The sequence below is a fragment of the Papio anubis genome, chromosome 2 (assembly GCF_008728515.1).
Source record: "Papio anubis isolate 15944 chromosome 2, Panubis1.0, whole genome shotgun sequence".
NCBI classification, from domain to species: Eukaryota; Metazoa; Chordata; class Mammalia; order Primates; family Cercopithecidae; genus Papio; species Papio anubis.
In genome coordinates this window covers 112,506,792-112,525,558 of record NC_044977.1, presented here as the reverse complement: position 1 = coordinate 112,525,558, position 18,767 = coordinate 112,506,792, and the positions used below count along the sequence as shown (strand labels likewise).

General features: G+C 37.1%; 1 long non-coding RNA gene across 2 annotated transcripts in view; it reads right to left on the bottom strand.

Moving 5' to 3' along the window:
• The window catches only part of LOC103882172, a 62,600-nt gene extending 46,079 nt beyond the window's left edge, over window positions 1–16,521 (bottom strand). Inside the window, exons 1-4 of one of the 2 annotated variants that reach the window (XR_001899923.3) lie at window positions 15,675–16,521; window positions 8,452–8,674; window positions 6,565–6,619; window positions 2,247–2,315 (exon numbers count right to left, since the gene is read on the bottom strand). This is a non-coding gene — a long non-coding RNA (uncharacterized LOC103882172). The remainder of the gene's footprint in view (window positions 1–2,246; window positions 2,316–6,564; window positions 6,620–8,451; window positions 8,675–15,674) is intronic. The other variant, XR_643910.4, reaches the window with a different exon arrangement.
• Between the last annotated feature and the right edge of the window lie 2,246 nt (window positions 16,522–18,767).

Here is an 18,767-nt window from a genome sequence, read left to right as displayed (position 1 = left end):
CTTGCTACAGTGGAATACCACATAATGAGTAATTTATAATGAACAGAAATGTATTAACTGACATTTCTGGAAGTTGGGAAGCTCAAGATCAAGACACTGGTGTCTGGAGAGGGCTTTTTTCCTCTTTTATGCCATGGTAGAAGGGCAAACAGAAGGGGTGTGTGTGTGCGCGCGCACGTGCCTGTGTGTGTGAAAGAGGGAGAGAGAGAGACAGAGCACACAAACAGAGGGCCAAACTCATCCTTTTATAGATAAGCCCACTCCCATGATAACAAACCCACTCCTGCAATAGAAGCACTAATCCGTTTATGAGGGCAGAGCCTTTATGAAGTAATCACTTCTTATTCGGGCCCATCTCCCAACATTGTTGCATTGAGGATTAAGTTCCAACATATGCTTTTTATGTTTTTGTTTGCTTTGTCAAATATTAGTTGGCTGTAAGTATCTGAGTTTACTTCTGAGTTCTCTATTCTGTTACTTTGATCTATGTAGCTATTTTTATAACCGTAAGATGCTATTTTGGTGACTATGGCTTTATAGTGTATTTTCAAATCTGGTAACATGATGCCTCCAGATTTTTTCTTTTTGCTTAGTCTTACTTTGGCTATATGGGCTCTTTTTCGGTCCCATATGAATTTTAGAATGCTTTTCTCTAATTCTCTGAAGAATGACAGTGGTATTTTAATGGGAATTGCGTCGAATTTGCAGATTGCTTTTGACAGTATGGTCATTTTCACAATATTGATTCTACTCATCCATGAACATGGGATGTGTTTCCATTTGTTTGTGTCGTCTATAATTTCTTTCAGCAGTGTTTTGTAGTTTTCCTTGTAGATGTCTTTCACCTCCTTGGTTAGGTATATTCCTAAATATTTTATTTTATTTTGTTTCGTTTTATTTTATTGCAGCTGTTGTAAAAGAGGTTGAGTTCTTGATTTGATTCTCAGCATGGTCACTGTTGGTGTATGAAAGAGCTACTAATTTGTGTACCTTAATTTTGTATCCAGAAACTTCGCTGAATCCTTTTGGCAGTTCTAGGAGCTTTCTGGAGGAGTCTTTAGGGTTTTCTAAGTAAACAGTCATATCATCAGCAAACAGCAACAGTTTGACTTCTTCTTACCGATCTAGACCCCCTTTATTTCTTTCTCTTGTCCGATTGCTCTGGCTGGGACTCCCAGTACTGTGTTGAAGAGGAGTGGTGAGAGTGGGCATCCTTGTCTTGCTCCAGTTCTCTGAGGGAATGCTTTCCATTTTTCCTCATTCAGCATTCTGTTGGCTATGGGTTTGTCATAGATGGCCTTTATTACATTGAAGTATGTCCCTTTCATGCCAATTTGGCTACAAATTTTAATCATAAAACAATGCTGGATTTTGTCAAATGCTTTTTCTGCATTTATTGAGATGATCATGTAAGTTTTTGTTTTTAATTCTGTTTATGTGGTGTATCACATTTATTGACGTGCATATGTTAAACCATCCCTGCGTCCCTGGTATGAAATGCACTTGATCATGGTGGATTATCTTTTTGATGTGTTATTGGATTCAGTTAGCTAGTATTTTGTTAAGGATTTTAGCATCTATATTCATCAGGAATATTGGTCTGTAGTTTTATCTTCCGGTTATGTCCTTTCCTTGTTTTGGTATTAGGGTGATACTGGTTTCATAGAATGATTTAGGGAGGGTCCCCCCTTTCGCTATCTGGTGGAATAGTGTCAATATGATTGGTGCCAATTCTTCTTTGAATGTCTGTTAGAATTCTGCTGTGAATCTGTCTAGTTCTGGACTTTTTTGTTGATAATTTTAAAATTACCATTTCAATCTTGCTGCTTGTTATTGGTCTCTTCAGAGTATCTAATTCTTCCAGATTTAAGTTAGGGGATTGTATCTTTTGTCTGTAGGAAGCTAATAAAAATTACCCTGTCCATGGAAGAAGGGAAAAGAAAGGCAATGTGGAGGAGTGTAAAGTGTATAGAATCTGAACCTACTTCCGTTTGAGCTCAAATCCCACCTCCATTATTCATTATTTACTGGCAGTTTGACAAGTTATTAATTGATCGCAAGTCTAGTTCCTCCGAAATAAAATGTCCCCTGGTATACTTTTTTGTTGATACATAAATGACACTTAGTCTCTGTGCTTTTTCTTACTCTGTGTTGTCGTAGTGTTTGGTGCTTGTCTCTGTTTCTGCAGCTACATAGTATTATGCTTTTATGCATTTATTCTTAATATTCATTTATCAAGCACTTACTTGGTGTGCTAGGCCAGTTCCAGATGCAGGAGAAATTCACACAATGCCTGCTTTCATGGAACTTAGAATCTAATAGAAAAAGAGAGACAATAAAAATAAATACTTAGTAAATATTTAAATAAAAATCATAAGATTTTATCAGTTATATCTAAAGAATTAAAGTGTGTAGTAGAGGGCAACTTGCAAGTTACTTTAGACTGAAGGTTAGGAAAGGCTTTTCTGAGAGAGTGAAGTTTAACCTGAAATAAATTACAAAAAGGATCTAGCCTTACAAATACTGAGGGAAAGGGGGACCCAGGCTGAGGAAAGAGCTAGGACAAAGGTGCCAGGTTTTCCCTACTAGACGATGACTTCCACCTGGGCCATTTTTATGTGTTTCTGATTGCTCCCATGTTGCATTTTAACATATTACTTTATTTCTATGTAGTACCACCTATTGCTAATGCTGTATAACAACCATACGATTTCTCCACTTAAAACTCTTCAGTATCTTCATCTCATTGGACTTAGAATAAAATCCAGAGTATAAAGTAGAAGCTCCATGACAATAAGAGTAACATATGTCTGGTTTGCCACAATGTCTCCAGCACAGGTTTCCGTGTCTGATAAGAAGTAAATGCTTCCGCTTGTAGAATAACAGTAAATGAGTACATGAATGAAACTGAGCTCTGTATCCCAGCCCATCAATCTCTTCAAGGGTTAGCAACCAGAATTTCTCCTTTAAACCACCCTCTTACTGTACTGGCCCTTTGCCATTCAGCACATGAATTTTTCCCACCAGAAAAACAAAACCAACAGTAACAACAACAACAATAACAAAACCTTCCCTTTGACCCCTTTAGCTGCCAACCCTCCTCCTTCTCAAGTGTCATAACTTCACTTGCCGCCCACACTCAGAATATCATTTCTACCCACAGTTTTCAAGTTATCATAACATATATAACTGCCAAAATCAATGGACTATTTTTTTTCTCATCTTATTAGACTGCTGGACTTCCTTTGGTGTTGTTAATCTCCTTTTTCTGTAAACTGTCTCTCTCCTAAGCTTCTGGTTTTCCTTTCTCCAGTCACCTCTTATCTTCCTCATGGGCTGTTTACTTCTCATCCTTCCACCCCGACTGGTTTACTCTCACCACTCTGTTTCTTTTACTGTACGATAAGCCCTAAAGAAATAACCCAAACTCATGGCTGTAATTAATACCTATATAATTATGACCCTATGATTTATCATTATCCCAGATAGCTTCAAAGTTCCATATAATAATGGCCCTTATTTATTGATTGTTCATTATTACATGGGAACTCTGCTATGAACTTTAAACATGTGGTTTAATTCCTCAATGCTTTTTGAGGTAGAAATATGATTATTTTCATTTCATACAGGAGGAAACAAGGTCTTATACAGTTTAAATGAATTGCTCAAGGCCACACACATAGTGGCATATCTGGGATTTGAATTCAGGCTGCTAGACTCCATGATTTTGATCAGTATATTATATTGCTTCATATACAAGAGTTATTTAAGTTGATTATTTTCAAGTATCTTAATTGCAAATCATGTTGAGTATAATTCATCAAGATCAAAACTGACTTTCATATATCAAATTGAGAGGCTTTCCTAAAAATATGCTTTCTTCCTAGAAAACTTCATATTTTACTCTTCTTTTTAAATTGCTTATCTGTACATCTCTTCAGGAAGCTTCTCCTGGAGGAGGAAACTTTAGGATAAAAGAAAATATACAAAAGCACAAAATGTGTCTTCTTTGATCAATGGTTTAAGGCTAAGATTTCAGTCTGATATTTTTGTTCTGTTTAGCTTTGCTTTACTTAGCTTCTGATTAATGCTTGAGTAGACTCTTTACACCAGGAAATAGTGGATGACCAGTTTACTAATAGCTAGGTTTCTTTTCTCTAAGAGTGCAGATGAGACAGACAGATGTGTAGCCAGATTATTAGGCAAACAGATCAAACATTGAAATGTCTGAAGGCTGGAGGAAAAGAAAAACTGAAAAACAGATGATGGTCAAAGACAGGGGTATACAATCAGATTATTTGTGCTCTCTATCCATCTTGCAACTTGTCCATGGGAAAATTATTTAAACAAGCTAGCCTCATAGTTCTCATACATAAAATAAAAATAACTGAACTACCTGCCTCTTGGAGTTGTTGTGAATGGTAATAAGATCTGCTATGGCTAGGACAGTGCCTTACACACAGTGAATATTCAACCAAAGATGGTGAGACTGTTATGGTCCATGCTTTCCTCATATCCTCCTGATTCACATGCTCTACAAGATGATCGCTTGCCAAACAATTATGGCTACAGTCCATGGACTGTAGACTCTTTACACCATGGAACTAGAGTTCACACTAACAAGCACGTGGATTGGGTGAAACCCTTATTTCAGGATCCAGTTTAAAGACATCAGTATGTGTTTCTAATCCCACTGATACGGTTTGGATATTTGTCCGCCCAAACTTCATGTTGAAATGTGGTGCCCAGTGTTGGAAGTGGGGCATGTGGGAGGTGTTTGGGTCATGGAGGCAGATCTCTCATGGCTTGATGCTATCCTCACAATAATGAGTGAGTTCTTGCAGGATCTGGTTGTTTAAAAGAGTGTGATACTTTCCTGTCTTCTCTCTCTTGCTCCTGATCTCAGCACGTGACATACCTGTTCCTACTTGCCTTCCGCAATGAGAAAAAGCTCTCTGAGGCCTCCTCAGAAGCCAAGCAGATGCTGGCCTCATGCTTTCACAGCCTGCAAAGGCTTCAGCCAATTAAACCTCTTTTCTTTATAATTTACCCAGTCTCAGGTATCCCTTTATTTCTTTATAGCAATGCAAGAACAGCCTAATACACACACCTGAAAAGACGAGACATGCTAGCGAGTCATAACTGCTTAATGAAAAGAACATCACCTAGAATTCCTATCCACTTAGCTGGGTGCTGCCATATCTACCAGTTTATGTGGAATAGAGAGAAATTGGTTTAACTCTGTCTTGTGTCACTCTTATACCTGACTTAATCAAACTTTCTGAATACATAAATAGTAGGAAAATTGAAAGGTAAGCCCAGGGAAACTGATAATTATTTCACATTTTTACATAGAATATTTAAAACCTCAAGGAAATTGGATGAGACCGATTATACCTGGCTGTTTAGAATGTGTTATGAGTAAACTACATTATGGAAATTAATTAGAAGCTTAAGGGAGATGCATTACCAATTTCAGATTCTAATTTAGATGGATTGGGTGGTATGGTAATTTAAATTCACCTCATTTTGTATATTCTAAAGACTGCCACTTTGGGGGAGTTAAGGTAACTTTTCTGATTCCATAGACAGTGTGACATGAGCAGCACTCACCCCAAGGCTTGCACTTTTAAGAGGCTATGATTTTCTTCCAGGGCATATTTATACTCTAATAAAATCCTAATTTGATGATCTATCCATTTACTGTACAATAGTGATGATAATGTGAGGTTGTGCAAATCCTGGTGCTTCATATTATAGACAACCAGCGCCCATCTTCCCACAGGCCTTACACTGTATAGCCCCAGAACATCTTCAGTCATGAGATTCATTGTTACAGTGTGGACTCTCAGAAAGTGCATACAGAATGAAAAAGAATGACATGAAAGGAGGAAGAAATCCATATTTTCTCCACAGGGGCCCTAATGCTGGCAACATTATAGCCCCTCTTCTAGATCTGACCTTCATGTAGCTGACCTATACGATGCTCCTGAGTACACATCACCAATACTCAGACAGTTCTGTGAAAACAACAGACTAGAGGCCCTTAGCAGGACTGGTAAAAGTGCTCTCAACAACATGGTGGATATCTTGTCCCTGGAGCGCTTGGTGTATGACTTCCCCTTTCCCAATAGGACTATGACTTTGTTCATCTCCTCATGTAAGAAGGCTCCTCACAACCATCTGTTGCCCTCATTGCGTCTTTGACCTGGGCCTGGATCTTACAGATCAATGAGTCAAACTAGCATCCCTGATTGTGTGCAAGTGCCATGGTTGCCCATACATAGTCTTAATGAGAACTCAGTGTTCTTTCATACATTTGAGCAAAAAGAACATACCCAGATTCATACACATAAAAATAATGCAAATCCTCCTCAAATTTCATAAATGCATATCTTTCTTAATCAAATAAAACTATACTTGAGATGAAAGTAAATTCATCCAAAGGCACGTTCATTTTGAAGTCACTGAATGCATGTGTAAAATTACTCTGTCCCCCACACATACTCTAGTAAATACCATCTATGATTAAGATTATCCACATTATTTTGAGTTCAAACTTACTTTTACTCTTGCATAAAAATTGGCAAAGTCTCATCTGACAAGGTTGGAGGTGGTTCTTCCATAGAATGGAGTGATCAGATTCACATAAAGAGAAAGAACACAACATTAGAACAATGTTTTTCCATTTACCTGATCACTCACTTTTCATGTACTTGTAGGTGACTATCTCTTTTTTAGGGGCCAATGCAATCCTAAAAGATTTCAGCTGACAACAACAAAAAAGTGTATCAGGATTGAATTAAGATGTGTTAAAATTAACACCTTGGCTTTTTTTTTCTTATTTCACTCTGTGTGATAAAAATACTAATGTGTGACCCTGTGAGCTTTGGAAGGAAGCTTCTCATTTCTGATATTCTTCCTTCTGTCATCACTACTTTTACTATATAAATCTCAAAGTAAATGGAAGGGGGAATCTCAATGGGTAGAAGTTGTTCCCACTCCAGCTGCTAGAACAAGTAGCGATAGTTCATCCACCTAGGAGTCCTTGTTCATGTCCACATGGCCTCTGCCACTGGGAGAGCAAGGCTGGCTCATTACTCAAGGGACTCACGCTCCCATTTGAATTAATAATAACTGGCATACGAATAGCACTTTTATTTACAAATCCACAAATTTCTTTGATGTATATTATGTGAATTTTGTCCCAAACCCTACAAGTAGGAAATTTTAAGAATTAAAATCTCTTATTTTACAGCCAAGAAAGCAGACTCAGGGTGGTGATTTATCAGGACATACAGCACATTTATAGTGGAGCTAGGTCTCAAAACTAGATATTCAGATGTAAGGAAAGGTCATGTTGCTAATGTTCTGCACCTTTTTTTTTTTAGAGTATCTGTAAGTCTAAACACAGCCTTTCGCACCACTGTGTGTACTCCTGTATCATTATGTGCCTGCATGCCTGTGAAGTAGTTGGTCAGAAGTGTTTCACATAGAGAAGAACAAGGAAACACACACCTTATTTTGGCAAAAGGGAAGAGATGATTACTGCTTGAATGGGTACACGTGCTTACATACAGACACACCACAAAAAACTCTATCATATCACAGATTTACTTTCTAAAAACAGTTTTCTTACAAGTTGATATTTGTATTGTTATGAAATATTTGTATTAAATTATGACCACAGTACAAGTACAGTCCTATATACCTGTACACCGAGTTAATGCAAAAGAACTACCATCAATAATCCTAGATTTCTCTCTCCATTCACCAGGTTTCCATTAGCTATGGCAACCCAATTAAAGAATGTATTGAATGGAAATGAATTAAATTCAACCAGAAAGAAGATAACACTCTTTACATTTCTCATATTGTTACATCATTTTCATTGTTTCCTTAGGGAAGGAGGATGAATAGCATTTGTTCAACATTTTCTAATACAAAGGTAACTTCCACATACAGTATCTGCTTCAACCCTCCCATTAACCAATTAAATTAAAAGGTAGTTTTATTATTCCTGTTTCTCAGATAAAAAATATCTGAGACTCAAAGATGTTCAATTACTTGTCTCAGACCTCATACTCCTAGGTGCCATACCCAGAATCCCAACATAAGTGTCAATTCATTTTTTACCTTTTTAATTTTTTTCTAATTTTTGCAGAAACATAGTAGGTGTATATATTTATGGGGTTCAAAAGATATTTTGATACAGGCATGCAGTGTGTAATAATCACATCAGGGTAAATGGGGTATTCATCACCTCAAGCTTTTATCCTTTGTGTTACAAACAACTCAATTATACTCTTTTAGTTATTTCAAAATGAACTGTTAAATTATTTTTGACTACAGTCCCCCTTTTGTGTTAGCAAATACTAGATTTTATTCATTCTTTCTATTTTTTTAATCCATCATCCATTAACTCTTAAATTAAAGTGACTTCCCTTTTACCTTAGTACATGTCGGGAGTATCCCAGAAAGAAGAAGAAGGACGCTGGACAGCAGGAATTGGGAAAACAGGCATGACTCTTGTTCCTTCCTGAGTTCTCACTCCTACTGAGCTACCTGTGTCATTCCAATCTTGTCAAAAAACAAAGGAGTTTCTGTAGAACAGATAGAAATGGAAAGGAGATGCCAAGCACTCAGGAGGGATCTCTGTCAGGTCACTTAATATCTGGAACGAAAGCACAGGAGTGCCGGATCAAAGAGTTAATAAAGGTGACTTTCTTTGCCACAATAATCTTTATCACCTCCTCCTTTCACTAAAGATATATTCTAAGTAGAAAGTTTGCTTTATATACAAACAGCTTCAACACATACCCACATTCTTCCTTCCATTATTTCAACCAGATAATCACACCTACGTTTTTTCGTATAGAAATTTTGAGGACCTCACTTGTTTCTGAGATGTTCCTATAAATTGAGGATAATTCTTTTTCACTTCCTAGAAAGGGCTTCCATCCCACTCAGAATAGCCCACAATATACTACTATGGTAGTGATGAGAGATCCAAATCTCAGAGATGGGCAAAGGAAAGTTCATATTCAACTTAGACCAAGAAGTTGAGGTGGGAGGGTGGGAAGAGGGCAGAAGATAATTGCAAAAGTGATGGGGTATTAATAGAAAGTGGCCGTAGTAAAACTCATGCACACATGTCCAAGGTCAAATTCCAAGAAAAAACAAAAAAACAAAACAAAAACAAAAACAAAACAAAACAAAAAAAACACTAAGAAAAATAAATCACTGGGCGGGGGGGGGGGAACCAGTTAAAAATGACCTCAGTACAATTTCGGGATGAAATGAAATCAAAAGTGGAAAGAGTTAGAAGGGCTTCATATACTACAAAACCTAAATTAGCTTTGTTTTGGAGAAAGTTTACTAACAGATGCCAGGTTCAACAGAAATGCCTCTGGCAATGGCAGAAACACTAACAAACAAAATCTACAGCTGAGAAACAAACTGCCGGGTCATTAAACAAAGAGGCACACAGCCGGGCGCGGTGGCTCACGCCTGTAATCCCAGCACTTTGGGAGGCCGAGGCGGGTGGATCACGAGGACAGGAGATCGAGACCATCCTGACTAACACGTGAAACCCCGTCTCTACTAAAAATACAAAAAAAAATTAGCCGGGCGAGGTGGCAGGCACCTGTAGTCCCAGCTACTCCGGAGGCTGAGGCAGGAGAATGGCGCGAACCCGGCGGCGGAACTTGCAGTGAGCCTAGATCACTCCACCATTCTCCAGCCTGGACGACAGACCGAGACTCCGTCTCAAAAAATAAAACAAAACAAAACCAAAAAACCAAAGAGGCACACTACTTTAGCACCAGCACGTTAAAAAAAAGACCAGTGTCTGTACACTGGGATATTGCAAGAACTTTCCACATGAAATCTTCCTTTGTAAGACACATAGAGCTGCCACACACCAAATTTCTGCTTTGGATCCTAGAACTGTAACAAAATAACAATAAAATACAATTGGTATAACTCTTGAAGTTCCCTAAGCAAATTGTAAGCCAAAATGTATTTAACCTGCCCACGAATGATTTTTTTCTCACGCACTTCAAAGAATGCAGTCCTATGTGTGAAAGAATTTTGTTCTGGCCAGGACACAGAACCGAGTTTGTATAATTGTTAAAATAGTCATGAAAGCGATCAAAAATATCTCATCAATTCGTTTATGTTCTCAAATATTTAATAAGAACCTACTATGTACATGTTGAACTCTATTTGACACTGGGAATGCAAAGAGAAATACAGCAGATTTTTAAAAATGATCCATTGGGTTTGGAGCTCCAGATTCTGATAAATCCAGAAGGGGACCAAAAAAATCCAGAGAATAGCATCATTTGAGGGGCAGCAAGCTCCCAGAGATCAATGAGAATGGTCAGCTTGGAGATCTCTGTAGATCTTTGGAAGTTTGCTCTCTTTAAATGTTTAAAGTGTTGACTTAACAAAGAATGGGTAGATGTGTTCCATGGGGTACCAGGGGACAAAACCATAGAAGTTATAGGGAGAGGTATTTCGACCCAATAAAATTAAGGAGCAAAACGGGCCAGCTTACAAAGGCTTTCAGACTCTGGAAATACTCAAGTAGAGGTTGAATAATCAACTTGTTAGAACATCCTAATGGGGCTTTTGGCTCCTGTATGAAGTTAAATTTAAATCTATTAATCTGAGATAGTAAGACCAGTGGTGTTGGACGACTCAATCTCATTGATTCCTTTTATATGAAAAAGTAATAAGATTAGCATTGTATAACTTTAAAATTATGCTATGTTATTTGCTGTGAAAATAATTTTAATAATAAGATTATTAAAAAGTAGACCTATAACAAGCAACAAATACTTCCACCCTTGGGGATTAGGGTGGGACAATAAGTGTCTTCAGTTCCTTACGCTCCTGTATCTCTGATTTCTTTTTTTAGTCCGTTTGTAATCGTTGTGTCATAAAGTTTTACTCTAAGAAAAGAATAATGCATCCCCAAGGTCAGGGTTGAGCCTCCTTGCCTATTAGGTACAGTGTGGTCAATAGAAGTACATTGCTGTTTTAGACAGAAATATCTCATTCCCAACACTTGGTCATGAAAGTCATGGTTTGGTTACCTTCTGCCCAAGTATGAATTACTTGTACGAATGTTACCTATTTTAATGGAATGTCTGGTCAGTCAGTAGTTATTTTAGTTCTGGGTATTATATGGCAGCTATCTGTAGGCTATTAAATTGCTTTCCAAATCTGTTGAAGTAGCAGTTGTTACAGGATTAACTGGGTCAAGAGAGTCTAGAGACTCTAATAAAGTTGAATCAGAATTGGATGCCTCTGTTAGATAACCTTCATCCTCTCTGAAACCATCCAACAAAGTCTTTCATACTCTTGCTTCTCTTTCTTACAAGAGATGCTCTGTTTCTTTATCACTAAAGTCTTTTTATTGCCTTTTTTTTTTTTGACACTTTAATTTATTCCTGGTATTGGATAAATAAAAAGTACAGCAGGGATACATAAAAGTGGGTAATGAGGAGGGGATAATATGTATCAGAATTAATGGAGTACAGAACTATATTTAAATAGTGTTGTATTAGTACAAAACCAGACATGTTTAAAACAGAAACTTGTCATAAAAGAGATACTTCCAACAAGTGGCAATGGGAAAATTGCCTAACTACTTGGGGAGGGGAGAATGTTGGATTATTACTTTTTATCATTGTAAGTTTTATCAAGATTAAATAATTATATATAAAGAAATTAAACCATACTGACAGTAGGAGAAAATAAACACTTTATATGGCATTGTGGTGGAGAAAGTCTTCCTAAGCATGATACCAAAAGCAGAAACCAAAAGTACGAGACTCATAAGTACAACTAATTAAAAATTAGGATATCACATATAACAGCAAAGGGAATAATTAAATGCAAATGATAAACTCTGAAGATATTTACAACGTATATGACGTACTAATACAAAAAAATAGTTCTTAAAAATGAATAGAAGCTGAGAAAAAAGTATCCCCCCAAAATAGCCTTAAGAAATGAAGAAATGATAAGAAGATATTTCTGTGGTTTCTAATATATTTGATACATACGTGGTTTTCAATACTTTTCTGTTTTAAATGACACTGTAATGAGTGTGTTTCTACATATGTTGGTGCATTTATTCACAAAGAGAGAAATTCGTATTTGGTGAGATTAGTCATCCCATGTCTTGACCTTCTCTATCTGTAGGTGTCTCATTTGCTTCGCACGAATTCCAAGTCGTCTTCTTCCCTTTGATTTATTTCTATCTGTCTATCTAAAATAGACTAATATTGAATTAATGATACAATTTGTGTGCTAACCAGAGTCCACTCTGAGTCACAGCCATCAGATGTATAAAAACATTATGTTGTACATTACAAAATATATACAATGTTTGAAAATTACAAAAGAAATTAATTAATAAAAAATAAAAGACAGTCAGGATAGAAAAAACAAATGAGGCACATATTAATCTTAAAGCCCAGCAGCTGGGATGTCCCTTCCCATGACTTTATTCAGCTGGAATTCTCCTTCTCTGAGCTTCTCCTTCTCTGAAATCCTTATTCAACTGTTCCTCTAAGACAAAATTCTTGCCACATTTGTTTGGTCATTCCAGTTGCTAATACAGAACCTCGCATGCAATATACACTCAATAGTGTTTGATGCATGAACTCATGTGAAGGAATAAGCTAAGTTTCTTTTCTTCTTTTGAATCATCATGAGAAGATAAGGAGCAAAATTTGTAAAGATAATTGTAAAATGTGTACATCTAGTGAGGAGGTTAGTCCTATCTACAACCCAATCCCCTTTTCCTGTAACCAAAAGGATCCATGTTAGAGGAAGACCTGTGTGCCTAAACTTGTATTAGATCCTACCAGCAGTCTTAAAGATAAGACAAGACACAGACTATGCCTGGCAGGAGATAGCAATCTAATGAGATAAGTAAGTTACAAATGCATACATGACACAGACACAGAAATTGAAAAAAAAGAGAAGAGTATGCAGACAAATATTTGTTCAGATTTAAAAGACATTTTTGGAATGATTAGGAATGCAGATAACTAATAGGCTGGAGAAACAGTCCACACTGTGCACCACTTTGGCCCTGCTCCTTGGCTGTTTTCCACCACAATTAGTTGTCTGACAACCTTGCAAGATCTTAATAAAAATAACTCATAAGATTTAGTCACATCAGAAAAGTCATCAAAATGAGTGATTGCAAATGTTTTGAAATGGTCATGAGCTAGATAAGCATCTAGGATATACATTTTAAAAATTGCCTTATCTCTTTCATCTCCAAAGAAAACACCAGAAGAATACTGTCATAACTTCAGCACTCTCACCTCATCCTTCAAAACCTATTAATATCACATTGTGAAGTTGGTGCCATTGTCAGGAGTCCAATACAATCCCACAGCATTTCTTTCTGTTATTTTTTCCTTTCTTGGAGTAGTAACCTTTTTCTAATCTTGTTACACACATTTTTATGCTTTCTAACCTAGTAAATACCAGATGTATTTTTGCTTGCAATTACATCAGATTTCATGATCTAAAGGAGCATGAAAGAATATAATTACACTATTTATATAAATAAAATACTCAGGAGATTGTGTAAAACCCATCACAGTTCACAAAGCCCATTTGCACATAGTTGTTGTCAACTTAAAACCACTCTATGACTTGTTTGGACAGATTATAGTGGGGTTTTTTTTTTTTCCATTTTAAAAAGGAGAAAATTGAAGTTTAGAAATGCTAAGGAAAATTCTCAAGGTTAACAGAGCATACAGATGGTAAAATGATTCTTGAAAAACGTTCATCTGCCTCTAAAACTATGATACCCTGTTCCTATGTGTGGGATGCACAATTGAGAGAAAGAGGCAGAGAGGCAGCTGATCTTCCCTAGTGCCCCTAGTATAGTAGTCGGGAGATCAAACAATGTCCTAAACTCAGTGTACTATCATAGCAATAACTCAATCCATAACTCCTTCCTTATCATTCTACACTTCCCACTAGAAAAAAATGGCACTTCCCTGGACTGGCTACATTATTTACAGGAACCAATAACCTGTTCTTAGGGTTTTCCCAATGCAAAATTGGGGAAAGCATAGAAAAACCTTCTCCTGGTATTTTATTACTAAATCTTTAGGTATACATCTTAATTTTTGGATGCTTCTATTTCTCTCACAGCCACAGAAATCCCAAGTTTCTTAGGACTTTCACTATCCTGAGCCACCTACCAGAACCACCTTCTCTAGGAAGAACCCTACGTACTTCCCTGTTTTGGTCATCTTTTCCATAGAAAGAGGAAAATAAATGAGTTCATACTAAGACATTGATGATAGCAATTTGACAAATGAACTTCTCTATTGATGGCAAAGTATTTCTTTTATGAGTCTCTTATTGATTCATTTCAGATATCAGCGACAGGCTGCAAGGGGAAATATTTGGAAATAGTTGTTAGTCCTACTAGCAACTACTCCCCATAAACCTCACCATAACATTAACTAGATGGATATTTTTAAGTCTGTCATCCTAGATTTAGATTAATAATTTGTCTATATTGCTTTTAAAATGAAGAATTACATTTTTCAATGCTTAGACTATTACACTGAAATATTGTCTGAATAAAAATAATAAACCATCACTGACAAATAACCACTTCTACTTTCAACATGTCAGAGAAAACCGTAAAAGACAGAGAAAAGAGACTGGATGCTGTGGAAGTTTCCCAGTGGGTCCAAAGGAAATAAAATGGCCCCTTTTCCTGAGCCATTTTAAGCCTTGATTACATTAACTTTTAGAAAATGCACGAAGAAAATATTTCAGAGAAGGGTCTTACTGGGATAAGTTCATATATTTCTTGGAACTCTGGTAGCCCATGAATGATAGCATATGTTAGTGTTAACCTTGTGTTACATTTCTGAGCCAGTGTCCAGCACAGCCTCTGAGGCCATCTGCTTTCAGCCCTGAAAATAACCAGAGATGACTGAATTCTTGGAACATATTTTTCCTACTGTTTTATTAGTAAAACATTTCCACCATAATCAATCTCTGTGGTTTACCTCAAGCATATATTTGACAAGCATCCTAGGTTTGGTTCTTTAGTACACACAGTAGACTTTATATCCCCAGGAAAGTGATATTTGACATTGGAGAAGTTTCAGTACACATGCAGTGGAATCCTATAAAGTCTCATTTGCTTCTCTCTCTGCTCTCAGGAGGAAAAGGGACATGTACTAAATGAAACCGCAAGAGTAGGGAGATAAAGGAGCCCATGTGCTGGTGTTTTCGCTGCGTTAATACCTTCAGCATCCTCACTCATTTAGATGTTCTAGTTATAGATATATTTTTTCCCATATCCCATCTATTGTGTTTTCTTGCCTCTTTAGATGGCTCTTTGTGGCTCTCCTGATTGTCTGCATCTGATGGCTGAGGCACATAATCTAAAATGTGTGCTCAGATAAATGGTAAAAACAGAACATCTGAAAACACAGAAGTACTCCTGGTTGACTTATGATTCAAATAGGATCTTCTTCATCCCAATTAAGCAAGCCTACTTGAACAAAGATAGCTAAAACATTGCTTTCACACAGACATTTTTTAAAATGTATCAAATAAAGAGAAAAAAAGGACATAGAGGATGATATGGGAAGAACATTACTTACTAAGTCATTGCCTTTAGAAATCTTGAAGACATGTATTGAATTGCTTTGTTTCTGAACTGGATGGAAGCTCTGCAAAAAATCCTCCTGTGACTTCTTTCATTGCCTTCATTCAGTTTTACATTGTTTTGAAGGTCCAGGCAGAGAGGATATGTAATTGGACATTTGGTGAATGCAGGGGAGTGAAATTGTGTCCAAAGGTATTAGCTTATCTTAGTTTGAAGAGCAAGGAGAACATTTTATTTCATCTAACTTTTTATAGCAATCAATTAATCCTCTGCTTCAAGGATAACAACAGAATGCCTTTATTCATTCTCATGGAAACATTGACATCTAGTGGGTCACTGCATTAATGCAGGCCGGCTCAAAGGCTGGGGGAAATCTCAAATCTTTGTGATATTCAGTGTGGTATGCTCTTTTCGATTAATTTGGCTCATTGATCTCACTAGATAGCTGCTGTTTATCATTGTGTATTTAAAAAAAATTCAAAGAAAGCTGTAGAAAACAAAATGAATATATCTCATCAATAGCTTTCATGTATGTTTTAAATAAATTCTTAAGGATTCTTTTACTTGAAGATCTAATTGTTGTTTGTAGGAATCAAAACTCATAATGGTTCACTGAGTTTTACTAATGAGAGAAGCTATCTATTCGTGTTGGGAGATCCGCAGAGCCTGGCACAGTAGTTCCCAAACTTGTTAAATTTACAGATGACTTTGATAAACAGTATGAATGCTCTACCAGGAAACTGTATATTTAAGCAGCCACATTAAATTTTGCACACAACCTCAAGGAGTGCAAAAAACATTTCAAGGTCAGGCTGTAAAAAAAAACAAAACAAAACAAAACAAAAAACTAGTAATAGTGATAGGAAACTCTTTCTTCTTCTTTTTTTTTTTTTTTTTTTTTTTTTTTTTTTTTTTTTTTTTTTTTGAGACGGAGTCTCACTCTGTCACCAGGCTGGAGTGCAGTGGCTTACTGCAACCTCTGCCTCACTCGTTCAAGTGATTCTCCTGCCTCAGCCTCCAGAGTAGCTGAGACTACACACGCCCGGCTAATTTTTGTATTTTTAGTAGAGATGGGGTTTCCCCATGTTGGCCAGGATGGTCTCCATCTCTTGACCTTGTGATGCCCGCCTGCCTTAGCCTCCCAAAGTGTTGGGATTACAGGCGTGAGCCACCACGCCTGGCCGATAGCAAACTCTTACATACCACTTCCTATGTGTCAGGTACTGTTTTAAGTGCTGTTCATATATTAGCTCATTTAACTCTGACAACTCTTCTAAGAAGCAGTTATTATTATTCACCCTTTCCACAGAAAAAGAAACTCAAACACAGAGAGATAAAAATATTGGCTTGAAGCCACACAGACCCTAGCAGGTAGAGTTAAGACTCAAACCTAAGTAGGCTGGCCCCAAGTTATATGTTCTGTCACACTGTCCAAAGCCTTCAGAGATGGCTAGACAGGTGGATGGAAACCTTAGACACTGGTTTCACTCTGGCCAGTCTCTTTAAGCAATCTCTTCAGACTACTGTAATTACTTTCTGTCCACCATTGCCTAGAATTGTATTGCAACAGATAGACATGCATTATCTAATGAGAGGAGAAGAAAACAGGCAGAGAAATAAGGCAATGTGTTTTGGGTCCCTTAAAATGGAGTTACAATGCAAAAATTTGCATTAATAGGACCGGCAAGTCCTGTAGTCTTGGATTGACAGCCACTGGAAATAAAAATGACCCATACATAGATCACAAAAACACTGAATTTGAGCAAATATTGTCAGTTCTGGGGTGGCGGGAAATGTGATAGATCTTCTTTGTGCTATAAGACCTTTAATCTTTCACCTTCATACTTTTTCAAAAAGTTCCTTCAAAGCAAACTACCTGGATTAATTTTCCTGTGGTCTAGAAGAGAAGGGTTACAGCATCTGCTCCCTAGTATGCAATCCTCCTGGAGTGCAATGGTAATGAGGCTAGGGAGAAGTGTTCAAGTACATACTAGGTTACTGCCATCCAAGATGTCCCAGCTGGATCATCCTACTCACATCCTCCCCCATAGGCTGAGGGGAGATTAAAGAAAAGGGCTGTTGGACAGTCAGAAACCTTCCTGAGTAGTGCCTGTCCCCTAAACCCCTAAACACTTGGCTGTGATAAAGAATCTCCTTTTGAACCCGTTTCTAGATGGCAAGAGGGGGAGTGGAAGGCCACTTCCACTTCTTTGAAAAGATCTGTTTATTTCCAAGGAACCATTTATAAATATGGGAGTCTCTCAATTACCTTTGTCATATAATTTTCCTTTGAAATGGATATGGTGAAAACTTTGAAAGCATTCTTTTTGAATTCTAGGAAGTTTTCCCTTTCTCACCTTTGGCACAAATATTTAACCAAGCTAGAAATCATAATTGCTGTTTCACAAATGAAACTGGGTTTGTTAACACAGAATTTTTGAGGCAGATAAAGAGAAAGAGAAGTGAACATCCACGGATGGTAAAACATTTTCTCCGGAGTATCCTGATGAATCTAAAAGAAAGGCACACGTGTTTTCCAATTAAGAAAATGCCTGCCGAGCAAAGGGTAATGCCATATGTTTGAGTCTCTTAAATGGAAATGAACGGTCAAAAGCTTTTTGCTGAAAAAGAAGAGAAAGGGGTTGCCATTGCTCTTGTGGCCTGGTAATCCGAACTTCCGAAATCTCATCACTTCATTTCTGTTAACGCCACTGTTATCTAAGTGCACTGGGACTCTTTAATATTGATGTCCTAATTCTATAATTAATGCAAGCAAATTTACCCTTTTCTACTTTGCCTTTAAAAATACCATTTGTCTCATTCAGAAAGAGAACTCAGTAGATTCTCAGCGTAGTTTTCAGGGATTTAATCTTCCGTGATAAAGCTCTGTGCTTTGTACTTCACCACTGGACTATCAATGTCTCCTCACAAACCCTTGAGGGATGAAATCAAAAGGCTTTTGAGATTCAGAATAGACTCCATCTACTGCCTCACCTTTTCCTTATTCTTTTCTGAGTGATATGAAAGACTTGCTCAATAAATGTTAAATGAATAATAAAGGTCAGAGGAAGGTCATAATTTCTTTTGA